General features: G+C 42.2%; 1 protein-coding gene and 1 long non-coding RNA gene across 5 annotated transcripts in view; one reads left to right on the top strand and one right to left on the bottom strand.

Annotated features, from left to right (window-relative positions):
- LOC115490941 (uncharacterized) overlaps positions 1–22,903 on the bottom strand; it is a 208,733-nt gene that overhangs the window by 94,069 nt on the left and 91,761 nt on the right. The gene's annotated exons all lie outside the window — the stretch shown is intronic.
- The window catches only part of MET (MET proto-oncogene, receptor tyrosine kinase), a 90,453-nt gene continuing 77,635 nt past the window's right edge, over positions 10,086–22,903 (top strand). The window contains exon 1 of one of the 4 annotated variants that reach the window (XM_072921657.1): positions 10,086–10,205. The gene's annotated coding sequence lies outside the window, so the exon portion shown is untranslated. Of the gene's footprint in view, positions 10,206–10,257; positions 10,452–10,791; positions 10,974–18,501; positions 18,582–22,903 lie in introns of those variants that run through there. The other 3 variants (XM_072921658.1, XM_072921660.1, XM_072921659.1) reach the window with 3 other exon arrangements.

Below are 22,903 nucleotides of genomic sequence, written 5' to 3'. Positions count from 1 at the left end.
TTTATACCAGCAGCCTGTTCAGGAAACAGGCAGACATCTAAAGTGAGTCCCAGCATACATAAGACACACTTTACCCTTCTGAGGCAGTCTTTCACCTTCTCTGAACGTCTTCCATCTCCAGCAGCTCAGGTCAAACCTGGTTAAGACAGAGCTTTCAGCCTTGCTCAAAGCTTTGTCACCTGTGTCCTGCTGCAAGCCCAAGTCCTGCTGCCACCTCAGACCTACCTGCAGCTGCCCACACCTGGCCAGTCTCCAAATCACAGGTTCTGTCTGAGGGAGATCTCTGTAGCCTTTCAAGCCCATCTGTAGCCATTCAGAGCAGTGGCACTCAGTTCTAATACTGGGCAGGGGGATCAGGCAGAGCCAGTTCTGAATCCCCTCAAAAGGCACGGAGGCAGCTTCGCATCCAGGACAGAGGCGTGCAAGGTTTACACTCAAGATGGTGAAAAATACAGTAAGGTGTGATTAGGAAGTCCCTTGCCCTTAAACTTTCAGATTTAAATAGAACCCTGCTCCACACAAAATAAATGTTTATAGGCCATTGGAATTACCAGCATGTGAACAGTAGAAGAGAAACAAATTGTTCAGTGATCCAAAATAGCTGGAATTTCTTTGTGTCCATTTAAGAACTATCTTCAAAACTACTGTGACAGAAGTAGATCAGGAGGTCAGCTAGATCAGGTATCTCATTAGCCATATATTAAATGAAATTTTAATAAAACTGTTGATTATCACAATTAGTGGATTTTTCCCTGTATATTTTGCTGCACATTTAATCTTAACAAAAAGAAAGAATTCTACTGTGTGGTCTAATGCTACCTTTCATAATGAGAGAAATCCCCAGAAGTCTAGAGTCAAGAAATTTAGGATAAACTTAGGAGCTGTGTAAGTGTTGGGTTTTTATGTTTTATCTGTGGGTTTTGTTTGCTTTCTTTCTGAAAAGCAAAGTTGTCTGCTCCAAAATCTCTTGGACAACACTGGAGATAACTCAGCAAGAATATTTCCATTGAGAGTTGATCTAAATTAATTAATTTTGCAAATTCCATCTTTTGCATTTTCCTAGTTACTTGCCTCATAGCACCTCAGGAAAAAAAAAAAAAAAAAAGCTGGGTTCTTCTTGTCTGACTACCTGTCTATAACTGAGACCCAGACGAGAAGATGTCCTACATTTTGAATCAAGCGTATGAACAAAAATTAAGTGATTCATATTTTAGATGCATTGATTTAAATTCTCTGAGTTTTTTCTCTCTGTTGCTGTTTACTATAAAAAGAGACCAGGCCGAGATCCTTGGGCATCTCACAAGGCACGTGAAGTGATCTGGGTCTTGCCTGGGTGAGAGGATGGCTGAGAGCTCACCTCTGACACAGCGGCCACCCCACAGTGGGGTGATGGGGCTGGAGAGCTTCCTTTCCTTCCTGGAAAGCAGCAGCCTTTCCTTTTTACCTCCAGTCACACCTCCACCCCAGCCACTCCCCTGTCATGTTTGGGTTGAGGTTAAGCTTGTCTCCTGATTAATGCAAATAGGATGTGTGCCATGAGACACATCGCAGCCTTCTAAGATAATGCTAATACTTATTACAACATAATTGTCAATAAGGAGCACTAACACATACCAGCAAAATGTTTGCAATACATTTTAGCTCTCAGAAAAGCACTAAAAGCCAGTTTAAGATGTAAAAGATCTGTCTAGCTTGCACATTTAGAGGAAATTGAGAACCCCCCAAATGGCCATTCCCACACTGTCCTCAGTGCAACTTCTGAGAGTTTCTCAGCCCTCTTCCTCTGTTTCTTTGGGGACTGAGAGAACAGGCTGAAGTGACCTGGATGCCTTGAAGCAGCCAGCTGACCTCACAAGCTAGCTGGACCAAGGTGACCAAGATGACTTTCACATGGTGACCAGGATGCTCAAGGCAGATTATCTAAATAATTCTGATTTCTTCCCTCTTTCTCATGAAATGGTTGGAGACAAAAATCACTGGATTTCACAAACAAGCAGCTATGTGTGCAGCCAGATAAATTAGTATAGTATAGATAAACAACACAACAGTGGCAAAAGGAATATTTTCAGAATTAACATTATAGCTCATGGTCCCAATTTCAAAGCTGTGATTTTAATTTTATTTTCACATGAGGCTTACCTCTCTGACCTATTTAGGCATCCATAAAACCCCATTTCCCCTAGGATTTTTGGACATTCAGAAAGATAATTTTACATTAGACCTACTTTCATCCCTAAGCTTTTCTAGAGGTTTCCTTCCTGTCTTAGTCAAGACAGTGGTTTTCTCTGTTCCTCAGTTCCCTATCAGTAAAATGAAGCTAATAGTACTTCCCAGTAGTGACTTTTGGGAAAAACTAAGCAGGAGTTTGAGATGTTCTTCAGTATGTTAGCATGGCAGACAGCAAAAAGAGGGAAGAGCCTATGTAAAAATGAAGGAAAAAAGGGTAAAAATCTTTCTAGTCTCTTAGTTCAGAGTCAAACTTCGGGAGCAAACGTGGGAGTCAATCAGAGCTGGATTTGTCCTGATGGTAATTGCAGCTTTTTATATGATCATTTAAATTGTCTGTCAAATGAAAATATTTCTGTATAATGAGCATGCTATTAAAAACACCCCTGCCAAAGTGAGGGCAGACACAGTCACCATATCTATGAGGGACTGGCACAGATTCACAGCTACCACTGGCCCTGGTGAACACCAGAGCACAATGCCTGAGCCTTCTGCAGCCCTCCACAGCAGGCTGGGCAGGTATTCAGAGTGAGTACCACGATTTAATTTGAAAAAAAGTGTCAACTTCCAGTCTCTCACTTCTGATGTACTCATTATACAGCTAAATCTCCCGAACTGGATGGGTTTTGTCCTACTGGTCCCCTCTTTCCTGCTGCCCGCTTCTTGGTGGGGTGCTTTTGTTCATTCTTAGAGATAAAATTGAATCTATGAAAGTGACCAAAATCAGTAAGGTGTTCTTACAAAACCCACGTTTTAACTTTGAATTTTGTCTTTGTTAAAAATCTCTCAGCAGATAGAGGGAAGTGAAACATAAAATTACCAAGCTGAAGTAAGCCTTTTTGGTTTGGCTCAGTATTTCCTCTGAATTCTTTGTTTCATTTGATTTGAAAATGTTCCCAAACTCAAAGTTAAACTTTAAGCTCACCTGAGTACTTGCTGGTATGTTTAAACATGCTTTCTCCCTGTATGTTACACAACAGTGCTATTAGCTCCCAAAGGAGTACAAACAATAAAATTGTAATAATAGTATAAAGACACTCTGAATTTTTTCTTTTTTTTCTTTTTTTACTTTTTTTTTTTTTTTTTGTGAAGAAATGTACTGCTATTAGTATAGATGCTGTTAAGGACACAAATATTTCCTGGCTACACATTATGGGTGTGCTCCTGCCCGATTCCTGCCTAATTTAAAATTACGGGATTTTAACGTTGACTTCAGTCTCCATAGTATTACATTCATAATCAGCACATGTGTCTAATTAAATAATGAAAGGAATAATCTCCTATCAAGATTGTCATGAGTTGGGCTGTATCCTAAACCAGCCTTATGAAATAGAGCTTTTGGCAAATACCATATGCTTACATCATCTATGTTATTCTAAAGTTAACTTTAAAATGCAGATTCTTTAATGATAATGAACCAAATCCAAGCCTGAATTACAATAATTTGGCTTGGTAATACAATACATGTCTTTATCTTTAAAAATGTATCAGAGTGGGTTTTGTACATAAAATGCAACACAATCTAAACCACATCTGAGAAACATCTCATATTTAATGACATTAAGTTAAAAAACACTATGAGATTTTAGAACTGTGCTCCAATTCTTCAAGGAGATGTAGAAGACAAATTTTACACACTCAAGGTAAAGTGACCAGGCTTTCCAAACTCACAAATATTTTTGTGTATAAGCCCCTGGATGTGGGGAAAAGATGATGATGGCATCTAGACACAGCTCTTCAAGACTAAGCTTGTCAGGAAAATTGCCACTATAAACAACATCAGTCTGAGGTTTTGCCAAAGACCTCCACTTTGGTAGTTACAGAGAGCTAGGACACAAGTTCCCAAGTCTGCAAACACTTGTGTATGCAATTGATTTCATTACCAGACCATTCTGAAATGCCTCTCCTTTTTTTCCTCTTGACACATGGTTAATGTTATGCCAAGAAAATATAGATCGATACAGGATCTCATTTGTTTCTGTATTCTCTGGCATTTTATAGAAGTCTAACAAAGATGGTTTCTGGTTTTAAAGTGCTTTCCTCTCTCACACCAGCTGAAAAAAAATCATTGAGGAAAATATCTTTGAGTTAATTTGAAAACAGGCAAAGTGTTATAAATACAAGAGCAGAAAGTAAAGGGGCTTTTTCTCCTCAAAATCTCTGTTCCACTCCTTGGAGATAGTCCTTAGAGCAGCATTATCTTCAGCAGTAGCATTCTGAGATGCTTTCAAAGGAGAAATCCGAAGGTGATGGTTCTCTTCCAAGTGCACAGGAGTTCACCAAGAGTATTACTTGTGCAAATGGCAACTGCAGAGCTGTGTCATGACCTGCGAGGATGAGCACAACTGCGAAAGTCAGGCTGCACATGCCTGTGGCACTCTGCATCACCTAACTTAGGCAAGTGCTTAATTTTAAGCATCTGATTATCTCTAGTGAAGCTTATGTCCTCCAAAAGTAGGCTGAATCAGAACTGTGTTTGCTCATGCATGCTCACATGCACGTTAGCATAGTCACACCCTTCCCCTGCTCACCAAGTGCACACATAGATGGAGGCAGGATTTGTTCCTGTGCTTTTAAATAGGCAGATTTTCTATTTTCAATGATCTGGATGCTATGCCCTTTTTAAATACAAAAAGCAAACTGAAGGGGAGGGGGGTGGAGAAAGGCTGCACCTGCATTACAGGAATCAGACTTGAAAGAGACTTTAGGAAAATTTCTAGCAGCTAGTCCAAAAGTAATCCTGGAAATATAAAAATCAGAGTGATTTCACTACTAAACAAAAGCAACAGGTCTGCAGTTAAAATAAAGGGGTGGTGGAATTCATTTAAAATATACTAAAAACAATGTCAAGAAACAGTTATGCATTTTGACTAAGTGTGCAATAGTAGTGAACTTAGGAATATTATGCTAGCAGTTTCTTTGTGAATATTTTAATTCTGAGTATCATCAGGTTTGTTTTCAGTTATGCAAACAAATCTACTGTTCCAAAGTGGCATATATATGTTACTGGGTTTGGATTTTGTCACTGTTCTTTGCCTGACGCAGTTTATGCTGAGCTATGCCAGAAAAGTTCTCTACAGCATGTTCTGGAAAGCCTTTGCTGCTGCAGTGTGAGCTCAGTGAATGCACCAAGGGCTACTGCACTTCTATCATTTTCAGGGACGTGAACACAAAGACTGTTCAGCTTTCCATGCCTGAAATGATTTCTTGGGTTTGTATGTTCAGAGGTACTCATTCAGGAGTTTAATGCATTTCAACACCACTAGGAAAGAACGCAAGGTTCAGGTGGAGAGCAGTGAGAATCACACCATCTCCTCCCCTGCCTTCTGGAGGCTGAGGTACCCCCCCCCCCCCCAGTTAAGCTGATGTAAATCTCAGCTGCCATGAGCCCACCCTCCTCCTGGATTTCTGACCTCATCCTTTTGCAGCACTAGCACTCACATTACTGCATAGCAGATGGATTTGAAGAGCTAATCTATCTGTAAACTAATATATGTTCTTTTGACTGATTAATTTTTGCTGGATTCCCAAACTTTATGTACCAGTTTCCCATGTAATCACCAAGGCATTGGGACTGGCACAAAAAGGGAACAGAGCCATGGCAATCCAGACTTCAGATGCACTAGCCCCATAAACATTTTCCTCCATTTTCAAGAATTACACTTGAAGCATTCACCATTTGGATTTTAGAACGGCCCAGTTGTGGTGTTTTTTTACAAGCAGAAAGACAAACAAGGAGGAAAACCTTATCAAGTTAAACAAAAAAACTTCCCTTTGCTCAAAAGCCACCTATCATCCACAGTGCAATAGGTGGAAGCACCCTCGGTTATGATCTGTGTTTCTATACAAATGGAGAACTGCCTAGGGTAGTTTAGTGGTTAGAGATTAGAACTTCTAACTGCAGACTTCTATTCCTGGCTTTGCAAGGGACTTTTGCAACCACCAGTCACAGGCTGAAATTTCTTCCAGTGACATTGTTGACCCTCTTACAAACAAACAGAAAGTACTTATTTAGTTTTCAGAAGCTATGGGCTTAGTTAATAAATGGCTAGACAATAAACGGCATAAAATGCAGTGATGATCAAATCTTTGAAATCTAGAGATCTAGGTAGCAATTGTGATATTTAGCTCAGTTTCCAGAGAGGCAAACAACACCATGGGCATTTTTTTCTCCAAAGCCCAACCCCCAGTCAACACTGTCTCCCTTCCCACTGTGTGCTTTTTGAGCCCAGGAAAGACAGTGAAAGACAGATTGTGTCAGAGTGACTTGAAGGGACAAAGTAGTCACAGGAAAATGTGCCTCAGGCACAGCCCCTTCCCTGAGCTGCCCCTGGCATTTGCAGCCAGGCTGCCTTACAGTGAATAAGAGTCTACAGGAAATACAGCTACACATTACCCCAGCAGTCTGTCACACTATAATTTTCCCCTTGGATCACTGGTCTGTCAGGCAGTTGAGCTGGGTGGGTTCACCTAAGGCTCTTATTTTGTATATCAACCCCCAGAGAGACTCAGACTCAGCTATTCTGAGTCCCTGTTGCAGGGTTCTGCAACAGGAAGGTACCTGATACCCACCACTACGAAGCTCAGCTCTAGAGATCTTTGTCTTGTGTGTTCTTAAGCATTAAATTAATTCCTTTCCGCTGTCTTGCTCCTTCTGAAATCATTTACTCATGAGTAAGCTCCACTAACTCAGAAGTCTCTGGAGCCTCACAATGACATTTGCATTTTATATTTGCTCCCAAAGGTGTGAATGACTGAAGCAGAGGACAAAGAGTAAATCCTCTGATGGTACCATATAGCTGTGGTGCCATGTAGTAGAGTGTGGTTCTGCAGCAATGCACAGTAGATTCGTGTTTGATTCTGCACTTCTAGAAAATGTGGTTAGATCCAGATTTGCAGAGGTATTTAAATATATTTTTTTCTTACTGAAATTAAGTATAAATTGGATACATAAGTCTATAAACTTCATTTTGCTACCTGTAGTTATGATAAATAATTTCTCAGGTTCTGAGCAGAAATCACAATGAAACCCATAAAACTGAAGTGGACACATTAGTGTGTTGAGATGCACTACTGCCAATGTACAGAAATCATCCTGTGTTTCCATTCCTCATGTTTACACTTGAAAGTTTAATTTCAACATGGCCTTGCAATTCATTTTTCTAACTCTATGTTTGTATTCTTGGAAATGTGATAGAGTTTGCTCACCAGCTTCCTATCTCAAAACACATCAGGGCTGGAAAGGATGTGCCAATACACTCCCCAGTGTGTTCCAGTTCTCTTACTAAACAGATCACCCTCATAGACTCTCCTTCACACTTTTGAATTGTTTTTTCCAGTGCCGTCAGCTTTTTAAAATGTGTCACGCCATCTTATGCCAGACTGAAGAGGACCAGCTCCTTTTGGACAGGGAAGAGAGATTAGGAAAACCTATAAAGAGACCAGGATGATGACTAAGAAAGTCAGTTTCTTTTTCACCCATAACTGCACCTTAAAGGTACTTCAAGCCTCTGAGAAGTTGTTCATGGTGCACACATGGTGCAAGCATGATGAAAGGAGTATCAGATGATTATCAAAGCCTCAGTGCAGTGTCACTGTCTCATAAAACTAACCTAAAATAACATGGCATCAGCATGGTCAAAATGGAAAGGAAACATCTGTTTCTCCTTTTTATGTTAGTGACAATCCATTTGTTAGTTTTAGAATAGCACAGGCTGTCCCACTGATAACAGCCTGGGCGCTGGCTGTTCAGCCCAGGCAGGTGCACAGTGAACTCAGGAGCAGGCTAACAACAGATAATATGAGGGGCTGTCCTCAGAATGAGCTCTGGATTTAAATCTTTTTCTTTATCACTTTATTTCAAAACCCTTAAGGCAGATTCTTCCAAGTCTGGTGTGGCTGTACTGGTGCACAGCACAGTCAGTAGTGACTGGCTGATCACTAATTGAAGCCCAGCAAGCAGTACAGTCTAATTGTACCCTTGCTTTTCCCTGGGGTGGGTGGGTGGGGTAGGGTGTGTCTGGTGCTGTGTCTTCCTCTTCTATTGCTGAATATTAATTCAGATAAAGGTTATTGAAGTAAATGGACAGATTTCCATTTGACTTGAAAGAAATGAGATTACATCAGTCATGAAGTTTAACAGAGACAAGTGCTGAATTAGGCACCTGGAATGGGACAACACTGGATATATGGACAGACTGGGGAACAAGAAGTTGGAGACTGGCACTGTAAAAAGGGAGCCAGGATTCCTGGTTGATGGCAAACTGAATTTGAGTCAGCAGTGCCTTGGCAGCCAAAAAGAATAACCATGTCCTGGAGGGCATCAGGCATCACTAACTGGGCAAGGGAGGGGATTGTCCTGCTCTGCTCTGCACTGGGGCAGCCTCACCTTGAGTGCTGGGGGCAGTTTTGGGCACCACAATATAAAAAAAATATAAAGCTCCTAGAGAGCATCCACAGGAGGGCAATGAAGATGGTGAAGGGCCTTGAGGAGAAGCCGTATGAGGAGTGGCTAAGGTCACTTTTTCTGGAGAAGAAGAGACTGAAGGGAGACCTCATTGCAGTTACAACTTCCTCTCAAGGGGAAGCTGGGGGGCAGGCTGCCCTCAATCACACATCTGGTTTTGCACAGAACTGGATTATAGCTAGGTTTGATGTCTTTATCACTAGTGCTGGCAAGTCCATAGGAAAGAGGAGACAGATAAATTGTGAAAGACTAGCAGAAAGGTGGCTAACTGCTTTTTTAAAACATTTTGTTCAGTTGTACAGCTTTGTACACATTCTGGTGACATTCAAGGCCTAAAACAAATACATACAATATTTAATTTTCCTTACAGAATGTTTTGATGTAAGATCTGACATTTTTCCCATGGTTAATCATGAAACTGGGCAGTGCTTACAGTTCCTTGTACTTCACTCATGAAAAACGTTCATCGGTTTAAATGGTATGATTAAGGGCAGCAGAGTTGGGGCCAAAAAAGGAAGCAAGCAAAGGGAAAATAGATGTCTCCAGTAACTTCTATTGGAATATGGAGCCTTTCACTTAAAATCTGGTTTAAATCAGTAGCTGCTGAAACTCGTTACCAGAAAAAAAGATGGATCCTTTGCTGCATGCCCCAGTGTTGAGACTTGCAGTCTCTCGGCAGCTCCACAAGTGTACATTGCACAGGCAGTATTGCTGAGTGACTCAGTTTCTCAGCACCTCTGAAAGATGAAGTCATCATCTGCTTTGCAAACCTTGTGAGGGAAAAACCCCAACCTGTGCAGTTTACTACCCTGTAGAAAGCACATATGGGGGAAGACAGCTACTTGATAGTCTATATAAACTGAGGTCATTTGTTTGAATTACATGTGGATAGACATTTAAAGCAGAGTCAGCACTGACACCATGATAGTGCAATATGGGCTAAATTTGTTCACTACTACACAGCCTAGGGGGGGTCTCAGGACAAACCTAGGGGTGCCCATATCTTGACCTCTCAGGGTTAGGCTTTAGTATCAGTCAGGCACTGACACCTGATGATGGGTGCCCTGCGGCTGGGAGTGAGGAGGGAGGCTGTGCCTGCACACCACTGGTACTCACTTGGCCTGAAAACGCCGAGGTGCAGGAGAAGGTCCACCAAGGGTCCCCTCCTGGCTTTCCCCATCTGGGGAGCGACATCCATCCCTCCTGCCCCTGGGCTGAGGGGCCTGGCTAGGAGGGACGAGGGGCAGAAAGGAGAGGAGGGGGACCGAGAGAAGGTCCCCCTTCCCCCCACCGCGCACCCGGGCTCCTGCGATGTGGTGAGTCACAGGCAGGTCAGGACCGCGCCGGAGGGGCGGAGGGAGCGCGGGGACCGGCTGATTTACCGCTGGGAGCCGCCACCAGCGCGGCGGAGGCGCCTGAGGGAAGGGCGCGGAGAGCCGCCCCGCAGCCCAGGTGCCGTGCGGGAGGAGGGACGCCCGTGCCCGCCGGGGCGCGCAGCCCCTGCCGCCCCCAGGTAGGGACAGCAGCGCGGGGCTGGGGCTGGGGCTGGGCCGGGGGCAGCCTGAGCCCGCGGGGCGGCGGGAGCGGCGGAGCGGCGCGGGGCCGCGGAGGTGCGCCGGGCTGAGCCCCGCTCCGCCCCGCCCGGCTGCCGGGCCAGCACCGCGGAGCCAGCTCAGCCCAGCCCAGCCCAGCCCAGCCCGCCGGGGCGCAGCGCTCGCCCCTCCGGCGGCGGTGCCGGCGCGCAGCCCGCTCCGCTCCGGTAAGGACCGGCACCCGTGGGGGACGCGGGGAGCGAGATGAGCCGGGGGCGGCGGAGGACGGGCAGCGGCACGGTGCTGCGCTGTACCCCGCCCGGGAACTTCGCGGGAGCGCGGCAGCCGCCGCTGCTCTGCCGGGGCGGGCCGGGCGCGGCGGGGCCAGGTGATAGCGGTGCGGGGCTGCCGGCTGGCCCCGGCCCCGGCCGGGCTCCGCAGGGCGCCGGCGCCCGCGTACCCGCGAAGCCGAGACGGGGTAGGGCAGGGCGGGCAGCGCTCCCCGGGATGCTGCCGGCAGCGCCCCTTGGCCGCAGCCCGAGCCGCTGCCCCTCCCGCCCCTTCCCGCTCTGCGCGCCGCGGGGCAGTGTCCGGCAGTGCAGCCTGGAAGTTCCAACTCGGAGACGGTGGCTCCGCGTTTGTGGTGGCCGGTCCGACCGCCTTCCGCGAGGCGCAGGGTGAGCCTGCGGGATTCCCCAAGTTGGGGATGTGTACTTTATGGTTTCGCTGCGTTCACAGTTTTCCTTGCGGTATGGCCTTTTCTGTTGTTATTGTTGGGGTTTGTTTTGGGTTTGTTTGTTTTTTGTTTTGTTTTGTTTTGTTTTGTTTTTAGTATTCCATTTTTTAAAAGCAGAATTTGCTTCGAACGGCAAACAAATCGCAAAGGGCTCATATAATGGCATTCCACCACTGTTTCCATGTCAGCATTAAATGATGTGGTCTTAGGCTTTATAAAACTGAATGCACTCCTTAGAAATTGGAAGTTTTGCACATACATCAATAGGCATTAATAATCTAATACCAGTGTTGTTTAACAACCTGTGCGTTTGTAACCTGTAGGAGGTTTATTCAAGCGGCAGTGCATGCTTTTCTCGAAGAACCTATGCCCTGTGTGATAGTTCATTTGCTTTCATCCCACAGGTGCTTTTTTCATTGTCCAGTTGCAAAAGGAGGATGGTGTCTCTTTTTTGTTGTCTTTTTATTTTAGATCTGAGAGGTTTGGATTCATAATCAGGCAAGGGTCTCACATGTTTCTCAGAGAGCTGGTTAAATGTTTACAGATCATACACTGTGAGAGCAAAAAGCTAGCCTTTGGCAGGAGCTGCATGTTGAAAACAAAGTAACTTGGAGAATAACTGTATCGCTTGTTCTTTGTGCCATAATCCTTCTTCAGCACTGTATGATTCTTTTTCTGTCTTCTAATACAAACTGAATCATTTGGAAACTGGGATATTTTGTAAAACATTCATCTCATTATTTGGAGAAGAGAGAGTCAACTTCTGTGCCTTTTTGGTGGAGAGGGAATGAATTGTCTTTATTTTCCTGTAAGGATTTTCTCCTTTTTTCTCTCTTTTTTCCCAATTTTTTCTTCTTTTTTTCCCCTCTTTTTTCTCTTTCTTTTTTTTTTTTTTCCTCTTTTTTTCTACTTTTTTTTTTTTTTTTCTTCAGAGGTTAACCACTGCATAGCAGTTCTTTATTGGTAAGCTAAAGTGCACATATTGTGGCTGGAGAGGGGTTCATAGATGTGTTATTTGCTCAAGTGTAGATGACAGTGCAGCCATAGATGGATGGGAACTCACTGAGTCAGGGCAAGGCTGCCAGAATGCCAAAATTCAGTAGAGGTTCAATGAAAAGCTCATGAAAGCAAAACTAAGTAGCAAGTATTGTCTTCCCAGTACTGCCTGTCCCATCCTGATTCTCCTGCTCTAATGGTTTTCTAGTACCTCAGCTGATGACCTGTAACCTCTTCTTGCTTGTCCAATGCAATCAAAGGAGGCAACCCGCCTACTCTTATTCTTCTATGATCTGCAAATATCTGCTCTGTATTTTTCAACTCAGAGGAGAGATTCAAAGCCTGCTGCCTCCCAAATCTGGCTTCCAGAGCTTGAGAGAATAACTGGCACAGCTGGCTGCAGTGTAAGAGCAGCAGTCTTGCCTTCGCAGCCACAAAGGGAACCTGATGCCGGCAGCATGCTGTGCTGGGGTAGCCAGAGAGGCAGAGCTGCAGCGGTGGGAGTCACAGAGCACTGGGTGATCTGCTTTGTGCCATGATTGCTTTGTGGTGGGCATGTGTCTAGACTTTATTTGCTTCAGGCAGAAAGCAAGGAGAGGTCCTCCATCTCCATCTGTGTTTGTGAAATATCTAGTGTAAGGGAAATCCTGCTTGGACTCTTTCAGCACTATACATCATTTCTTGAACAAGAAAGGGATAGGGTAGTTGAACAGCATTCTCTGAAACTACAGAAACACAAAATTCAGTAGGGGGTTACAAGAAGCTGTTTGGTGCAAAGCAGAAGGAATGCATGCAGTGCGTGACACTACAAACACACCTTGCCAAGATTTTGGGTGGCAACACCACCTTTGTGGTGGGTTCATGTGAAACCCTTATGTCCAGAATTTCTATCTCCCTGTTGCTACCTTACTGTCTGTCCTTTGAGCTGGTGGCACAACTTCATGTTTCATTAGGCTGTTACCCTCAGATGAACCATCAACCTGTGCATCTTGTCTGCTGTGGCCACAGTTAGTGATTTTGCTTCCTATGCAAAGGTTGTATTTGGTAATTAAACCTGTGCAATGCACCACTGGTGGTCATGCCACATTGCCCCAAGCAGCATGCCATCACCAAGGAGACAGGGCCACAGCTCCATGCAGGACTCTGGGGATGGCATCTTTTTGCTAGCCAAAATGAGAAGGTTTCTGTTGTTCTCTTACAAAAATGATGTGTTTTTCTTGGCAGTGGCTTTAAAAATCTCTGTCTCATACATAGCCACTGATGCAAACATGTTAGCAGAAGCCATTTTTAAATCAGTTTCCTTACCCAGGGGAAATGTAGTATAGACAGGGCCTTCAGGAAACGAATAATTAGGTGACCTTTTTCCCCCCAGAATATCAGGTCTGTTTTATGTAGAGCTGTTTGAAGTCACACAAATTCTCATTACTCTCCAAATCTCTAACCTTGCCTTGTTTAAGATACCTTTTAGGAAATCAAATCAGTGTTTCAATCTAATTTCCAAAGGCATTCAAACACATGGTATGTGTGCTAACTTGTTTCCTCTAGCATTAACAAACCTAGCAAATTGCCAAGCTATTTGCCTTGAGGAAAACTATGATGTTGTACAAGAAGATAATGTATTTTTTTTCCCTCTAATTTTAAACATTAGAAAAAGAAAAGAGGGGTAAAGTTATCAGACCACGTTAATCCAGGATATAACTCCTTTAAAGCAAACAGTGTTCCCAAGTAGACTGCCATTGTTTTTGATCTGTTCTGGGACTTTTTAGTCACGCTGTGATCTTTTTCATTCACTTGATGTGGCTGGATGGTGACTGAGTCCTCTTGGCTCAGATGGACTTTCTATGCATTAGTTGCAATTGAGTATACCAAATATGAGAGTGGAAAATAGAACTGGAGATAAATAATTTGAGGGGCTTATAAGGCCCAAATTGTAAGAATTTTGTAATGCTTGTATTTTAAGGAGTGGCTGTGTACATAAGCCAGGCACCAGGGCGCATGTGGTGCAACAGTAGCAGAGAATGGTGTGAAACCTCTCCTCTGCCTCTCCTCCTGGCACGCCAGTCTCCAGGGAAGCAAGTGCTCCAGAACATTTAATTTTTCAAGCAGTTGTCAATAACAGAAGATTTTCTACAGTGCTGAGGAGTTTAGCAAGCTTAAATTTCTTAAACAAAATGCTGCTTTTTCTGTGCATCATATAGCTCTGATAGTCTCTTCTGCTTGTCCCAGGAAAATTAACATACAATTGTCCTTTTGTATGGAAGGCAGCAAAAGGTTCTTGTTTGAATTCATGATAAATTTGATTGCAAATGCATGGGGAAGGAAAATTGCCAAATGCTTTCAGAAGATTTTCATTTTACTCAAGTGTTCACACCATGGCTATATATATATATATATATATATATATCACACATGATAGCTATCCCCTTTGTTGTGTACGTTGCAGCTTTAGCCTCACATTGAAGAATCACACTGGCATATCTTTTTTTCCTGTAGTCATACAGAAGTAACAATTTTTATGTAAGTTGCTTTCCTTTACTGCAGTTTATTCATTTTGATGTTTATCCAACTAAACAATATCAAAATCTTTTTGACATCTATGGTTATAATTTCTGTGAGGGATCAGTGACCTAGCTTGATATATTTAAAAGTTCAGCAATAAACCTAAATATGTGACATTTATTGAAATTCATTCTTTGCCATGGAGCTACTTTCTTTCAAAAATATCGAGAATACTAAGGGATTGCATCTGCAATTTGATTAAATCTACAGTTGTTACCATTTGCCTTCTGAAAATTGATTCCCTCTCCTCTCTGTCCCCCAGCTTGACATGCTTATTGATTAAAAATTCTGCACTGGCCTAAGCCAGCATGTATTTATTAGTGTTTGTGTGCTTCCCATGCAAGTTCAGACAGATTTTCAACTGTGGAAGCCAATTCTATTCCTAAACCATTGGAAATGGTAAGGTTCCTTAGTAATTGTTTTAAACTATATGATGACACATCTTTGAACCCCATTGTACGAAGGAAAAATACCTTCTGACTGGAGAGAGGTTTCCTGTTTATGTGTGTGTTTGCTGAAATTAAGCCTTCCCCTGTGTGTTGGCTGAGTATTTTTTTGTAATCCAAAATGGCAACACGGCAAGTCACCTCCAGAGTTTATTTTTTGGACAGGATACAGGTCTTTTATTTTCAAAATAGCACGGCTCTGAAGTTGATGATGAAGCACAGGGGCCTTTCAGTTACACTTCTACAAGCAGACTCAGTTAATTGAGGAGACACACTTATAAAGACAGCTAGATTTAAGCAATAAGTAATTAATTTTTATTGACAATTTTATATTATGTAAGTTGTTCACTTCCCACACAGGAAGTCTTTTGCTTCAGCCAGATTTTCTTTCAGCATAAGGATATGAAATTTGCTAAATGTATATATATTTTATTTTATAAAAATGGCTAGAATTGTAGCTTTGGTTGTGCTGAAGAGTCACATAAAGTTTTCTGCTTCTCTTTAGAAAGAGCAGGCCAGCAGATGGCCTCCAGGTGGTGGCCCTACTGCAGGAGGATGGCATGCAGTACCTGAAAGGTTTTCAGCTGTTTAGATACGGGCAGGTGACCAAAAATATAGCATATATAATACTCTTGCCCCTTGGGGTCTGGAGTGTGCAGATTTGTGACCTTGTGGCATGCCCTTGAACCCTACCTGCCATAGCTGGACCTCCTTCAGAGGGTAGAGAGATGAGACTCAGAAAGGCATTTTGCCTACAATAGCAACAAGGCTGGACCACCATGAATTTAGGCAGTAAAGTTACAGTTATTTATGAAATACAGTGTTAAGGTTTCTGGTTTGCTTCAAATAATGTTCATTTTAAACAACTGTCTGGGACTGGGAGAAACCTGGACTAATGGACTGATTACACCGAGCAGTTGTTAAGGCTGAGAGCCACATGGCCCTGGTGTGGGATGTCCACACCCAGCCCCAGCTCTGCTGGCTGCTACCCCTGCCCACATCTGGCAGAGCATGCCCTCAGCTGAATTCCCTCCCTTTATCACCCACCCCAAACACTCAGGCCTCCAACAACATGTATGGGTCTTAGGAAACTGGCTTTTTTTACCTGTTTTTGTAGTTGTGCCACTTTTCTGGTAAGAGCAAGGCTGTGGCCTGATGGGTGTCCCTGAGAGTTTTGCCACTGTCTCTTCATGGATGCTGGATTTAGCTCTAGTTTTGTGTGTGTCTGCACCATATTTTAAAAATTGATATCCTCTTCTCTGACTTTAACAGAAGGTTGATGTATCTTTTTTGACATACATTTTTTCTCATTAGTCCTGCAGGAACTATCTATTTTCATCTAAATTTTGTGGAAACAAATAGTTTCTGAGCATGTTTATTGAGTTAGATAAAAACAATTATCATCTACAATTAGAATTCCAAACTTACTTATTTAATGTTTCTTAATTAAGGTTTCTTTTGTTTATTTGTTTATTTTTAGTTTGTTTGTGCTGAATGCTGAATCTCACTTTTCTTTACTTTGTTTTGAAACTAATCTACCTAGTGAGATTTCAAGCTTGAGAGAGGTCTATTGTGCCATGTAAATGCCTAGATACATACATGACTTTATTGTTTTGTCTTCAGCTGTATCATAAATAAGAGTGTGTTTTGGATTGGTTGACCCAAACTAAATCACCAGAATTTTAGGACCATCAGAGATATTAAGTAAGACATTGGGGTTTGCTTGTCCCCCCTGTACACACCCTCATTGTGGATGATCCTGTGAGGACAAAAGTAGCAAGCTTCCAAGCAAGCCCAGCATTCCAAGTAGGCCCAGAGAAAAGTCCCAAATCTGTGGATTGTCCCAAAGCATGACTAGAAAATAACAAGCTGAAACAACTCCACAAGTTTCATTTGTCTTCGATATATGCTGGGGTAACTCAGACTTGGATTGTTCTCTATCTTTGAGACTTCTACATTCAAAATTGTATTAGGATTACTGTTATGGGAATTATATAACCTTTTATCTATTGCTGTTATATATCCTGATATCTGTTGTGGGTGTAATTATATGAGTATTACTATATATACTTTCATGTGTCTTCTCATCCAAACAGATCAGATTCTGTTCGGTCTGAGAAAGCAGGATAAAAGAGAGTGAGGCAGCTTTGCTGAAGACAATGACAGGTGGTGGTGGTTGAATTAATATTAAAAGTTGATTAATTGCCTTCTCATGATGTTGTTGAAAATTTTATATTATTTACTTTAATTATATTCAGTTTTCCTGTCTATTTCTAGAGAAGAGGTACTAATTTTACATGTTATATATTACTGTCCTGTAAAACCTTTCCTCAGACTCTTTAGGTTTTTTGCTTTTGCACTTTGGATTAGAAGCCAATATTTTTTCTGAGGGAAAATGTTCCTTTTTAATACTCAGTATTCGATAACACTCTTACAAATGCCCAAAGCTGAAGTAAAAGGAAAAAATACAATTTCAATATTAATAATCTTCTAAAGAGTAGGAAAAATGCAAACAGTAATGGGGTCCAGTAAGCAGTGAGCCAATGTGGAGCTCCCTGTATGATAAAGCACTTCTGCATCAGAGAAAATAATCCAAATTTTACCCTAAAAATGTATTTACCATCCATTTAGATGAGTGGAAAATGTTGTTTGTGTTTGAAGATGCAATTTAGCTTGCAGCAGATGATTGAAAACTATCTTAACTCTTCTGATGAAGGAAAAGAAAACTTTGATGGAGGAAAACTTTGCATGCTTTGCTTTTGCCTTCCTATACATGTTCAAGGATGGAGTGCTGCATGATAATGAGTTTTATCACTGTGTGTGTTCGCAGCACTTTCAGATAGTAAATGGGGGTGTTTCCCCAGCCAGGATGTAGGTGCCTTTAGTTGAAGTCAAGGTGTAAATTCTATCACCTTCAATGGAAACATTGCAAAAATTGAAAACAGAGGACCCAGACGTGCACTGTGTCTTTATGCTTTACTTTGATTTCTTAATTTCCTAGTATTTAGGGTATATTAAGCCTATTGTAGTCAGAATCTGAAATTCCTAAATGTCTGTTTTGCCTGGTATTACAAACACTGGCCTTACAAACAAATTACGAGTACATGACGTGGTGGCAACATTTCACTGTGTCCTTTTCCCTTCTCAGAGGATTAAGTAGCTCTTTTTCTGGAAATATCCTCTCCTGTGACATTTTCAAGATCTTGTCAGCTCTCCAGCATAAATTTCCACAACAGGAAAATCCTACTCCATCTAGCATGGGAACCTTGCTATAAGTTTCTGAATTAGCCCATGAAGTTTAATATTCAATCTGTTTGTGCATGTTAAAATCTCATTACATTTTATCTTCCATTAAATCCCATATAATTCAGTTATTTCTATCAGATTCCAATTGATTATTGTCCTTTTTATCCTGACTTTATGTATACCAAAGAGAGTTCATTTGTGAGAAAGGGATGATTCTCTCCTTCTCCTGGTTTTATTCAAAAAAAACCTAACCAACAATAGTCACCTTTTTTTTTTTTTTTTCTGGGTGACTATGGAAGGCTACATGAGAAGAAGTGTTCTGAATGCAGAACATGCTAATAGAAGTTGAGAGAGGTGAGAGCTAGACAGAAAAAGTAAGTAAAGTCAACACAAGCAAACATGAAATCACAAAAATCATTAATGACATTCTAATTGCAGAACTGAAGTCTATGATTTTCATGGAGAGCTAAAAAAGGAAAAATACCTTGTGTGGTCATTTTTAGTTAGAAGGCCTGTTTTCCAGTTCTGTGGAGTTTTCTTTCCTTCCTTCAGAAAACACAGTTACAAAAATAAGTATGTATTTGTTTTTCTTCATATGTAAGCTGCTGTGATAAAATCAGCTGGGGTAGAGCTCAGAGACAGCTTTGCTGCTTCCTGAAAATCGCCAAGTTGTGGTTTTGTTTGTTTTCAAATTGAGAAGTTTTCATATAACATACTTTGAAAAAACTTATTTTATGCAAATAATGCCACAATTCTCTTGTTGGTGAAACACAAGCTGAGCCAACATCTGTCTGCAGGTAAGCAGGAATGACTTAAAAATTCCCCTGAATGCAGTGGGAGAGGTCCCTGCTTATCTGAGCAGAGTCTGTGCACCCAAAATCCCCTGCAGGGCACAAAAATAAGGTAACAACCAGTCAATTGTTTTCACAGTATAAAGACCCCTTCAGGAAGCAGCAAGGAGCAATAAGAGGTGGCTTAAAAATAAGTACCCCTTCCCCAGCTGCAAGAGGGAAATCTAAAGTTATGTTATTTACTGAGACCACCATCACATGCTATTAAGAGGGGTAAAAGCCCATCAGTCAAATATTTGACTACTCATGGTTTATAGGGATTTCAGGGACTTATGGAAAGATAATGCCTGTGTCCATTAGCTAGTTACTTAGAAATGCAGCGTTGGTTAATTCAGCCTTTCTGAAAAGAGTAATTATTATCTTCATTAACAATATATAAGATTTTAAAGATTTACTCTTCTGCACCTATCATTCCTGTTATGTCTTCTACATCTCAGTATTTACCCTCTATTGCTCATTTTAAATGAGGTAGTATTGAGATTCTGTCATTGCCACTGATCTTCTGTCTTTCAGCCTGTCTTAAGCACCCTGTTCTCTAGTCCTTAGTCAGCTCAGCTATCACAGGAATCAATGAGAGTAATGATTGCATAGAGACTATGGAGTCAAGTCTTGAAAAAGATGATGGCTTCACAGTGAAGGAATGTAGCTTATCTTGACACAGCTTAGGTCCAAAACCAGGCTTTTGTGTGAAAGCCAGGTGTGCAAGAGTTGAGATCTGTCCATCCTCACCCCAAACATCTGTATCTTGTTCAAATTTAAAATGCTTAAGTGAGTAATTATTAATCACGGTCCATATTTTTTGTCTGAACACAACATACATGGTTCTATTCAGTAATACAATATAATTTGAATATTTGTAGTAGGAGCAGGGATGTAAAAGAAAATGTTCATGCTAAATGACAGTGACCTTTGTTCAGTGCCCAAAATATTGAATTAATTATCAACTGTTTAGTAAGACATCATGCTCAGGAGCAATTGTTTCACTGTAAAGTCCTAAATTAAAAACATGCATTTACTGAACAATTTCCAGTTTTACCACTGCCATTTTATTTTCCTTTTGGATAAACAGACCAAGTTTATTATTATGGGGAAAATCCAGAGAGGCTGCTTTGGCATCCAAAATGGGGTTTAGAGTGAGTTCAGGGCACAAGCCCAACAAAGGGATCTAAAAACACTCACTGGCCACAAAGCTCTCAGGTGCTTAGATTAACCAGTGTCTGATTTTTTTTCTGAATATTCCCTGGATCTCACCTGAGCTGGAGCTCTCAGAGAAGACAGAGCAGTAAGAGACTCTCAGTCCTGGCTGGGTTACAATCTCCCAGCCAAGCTCCTTTGCAGTGCCCAGACAGGATGGAGCCAGGCACAGGTCCTGCTGCTGACAGGCAGCCTCCAGCACCACACGCCGTCCCCTCTCTTCCTCTCAGCTGGCTTGGCTCCAAAGCATCAGGACAGCTTTGCCTAGGAGAACTCACATTCTACTCTCTGCATCTTCCCACCAGGACAGGAAGAGGAGGAGGAGAGTGAGGAATGGCTATGGGGCAGTTGATTGCTGGGTCTCAGGGCTAAAGAGAAGGAGAGTGCAGGCAGGGACTGCAGAGAGAGGGCAGGGGGCAAAAGCAGCAGAGCCAATCCCAGGTTCCAGATTTAGACCTTTGGCCAGCCTGTTCCTGCGGGGTTGAGGACCGTGGTTCTAAATCAGCCCCTTTATGGCAGGCACCCTCCTATAGCCCAGCCTTTCTGTGCTATGCCTGTACCAGCACTAAGCCTTTTGTGTTTTGGAGGTGTTTTGTAAGAATGGAATCATTATCCTCATTTCACCCATATGAGAAAGGTAAATACCCTCTGAAGTTTGGAAACAGCCTCTTTGCTTATCTCGCAGACTCCTTATCTGGCTCCAGATTTCCAAAGGAAGCATTCCAGTGTCTGCAAAAGTCCAAAACCTCGTTCTGGGCCCAGTATAAATGAGAACCTCTGAAGAGCAACAGTTGCACATTTTAGCCTCCCAGGTCTCTTCAAATGAGGGGAGACGACAGGCTGAAAGAAAGTAAATGAACCAGACGAAAAATCTTTTCAGAAACAAACACACAAAAAAGGATCCTATTAGCATGAAAATCTCAGACTGTTCAGCCATCCCTGAACTCCTTCTTCAAACTATTGAGCTTTTCAGCATCTTCTGAAGGTCAACACAATATTTCAAAATAAAAACTGCGGCTGACGGACCCTTGCTGAGGGACATCTGCCAAAAAAAAAGGGAGCTGAGGCTGCTACAGATCAGCCACTCTCTTGATTGCAGCTGTGACACTGTTGCCTCTGGTGAGAGCCAGGATGTCAGATAGGCTGGTCCCAGGCCATTTCGGGATTTATGAATGCCAATTCCGTAAAGTCCTTGGAAGGCGATCATGAATCACAGGTTCGCAGCAAGGCAGCGGTCATGCCAATGAGTCGTCATTAACTCCCCTTCTAAACTGAGTGAAAGTAGGGCATCAGTTAAAGTGCACTGCAATAACATAAACTTACAGTGACAAAAGCGAGGTCAGCATTAAAAAGAAAAGGTCATAACCTCCTAACCAAACACAGATGGGAAATGAACACTATCCTTGCTGTTGTTCCTGTTTGATTATCAAAAAGCCACTATGAAGCTAAGTAGACTATCAGGTTATTAACTTTGGTATCAGATAATGTATGAAGCTGAAGCATAAATAAAGACCCCATTCTTTACACTAGCAAATTTACAAACACAGCCAATTCAATTTTGTTTGTAGCTGTTTCATGTGTTTGCATTTTTACTTCATTTTCACTTGGGGCAAAGACCACCAAAGCTTTGCATAGAGGTGGTTTGTGTTTGTCAGGGCTGATTATCTCAATCACAGCATTACACAATCATGGTTATATGTTGTGGAGCCAGCTTGAGCGTGGAAGGAGTGCAGTCTGCTTTCCAGCACTAAATGCAGACAAAGCACAATATCAGCCCAACACAGCATCAGTCCAATGGACTGTGCCACACCAGACCAGTTCCCCCCACAAAAGTTCATAGATGCAAGGAGATGACTTGGAGGCAACTTAAAGTCCCCTGTACATTGCTGATACAGGTCTACAAGCAGAGCTTTTTCTTGGTTTTTCCTTTCCTTGGATAAGCCACACCCAGCAAGCTGAGTAAAGGAGAGTTGAGGGTCTCATTCCAGCCTCTGGGCCAGTTCTCCAAATCTGTGAGCCCAGCTCAGTCACACAGATGTGCTGATCTTGCTGGGACCCTACAGGGTTTGACCATGACATCTCAGCTTGACAAGCTGTGTATCAAGCAAGACATCAGCAGCCTTTTGTAAATCCTTGACCGTAAGTTTGGTTGCTAATTTGCCTTATGGCTCTTGGAGACACATTAACTGAGAAGAGTGAAGTCATGGCACACAGTGGCATGCTTTATGTGTGCCCGCCAAGCAGAAAGCCACTCCCTGACACTGTCCTGCTAGCTCTTTCAGAGGAAAGAACAGAGCCAGCAAAATTTCTTTTGCTTAGTATCCTAGGTATTTGTAGCACACCTTGGAAAAATTCAGGGACTTCTTGGGTTTTAGTTGCTGATATTATTATATTTACTATGACATTAAAAGAAAACGTAGTAATTTGGTGGACATGTAGATCCTTTGGTACCATTTTAATAAAACATACCTTATCATCACTATTTTGATATAGTTGTCATATATAATATACTTTACCATCTGTATCTATTGACACAGATTTTTTTTTTTTTTAAGCGATTAATGTTTGGCTGTGAAGAGTTATTATCTCAGGGACTCCTAAGAACCATTAGCAGCAAATGACAATTAAACTGCAGGAAATGTCCTGCATCA

This window comes from Taeniopygia guttata, chromosome 1A, assembly GCF_048771995.1.
Source record: "Taeniopygia guttata chromosome 1A, bTaeGut7.mat, whole genome shotgun sequence".
NCBI lineage: Eukaryota > Metazoa > Chordata > Aves > Passeriformes > Estrildidae > Taeniopygia > Taeniopygia guttata.
This window is presented reverse-complemented; position numbering and strand designations above follow the sequence as displayed.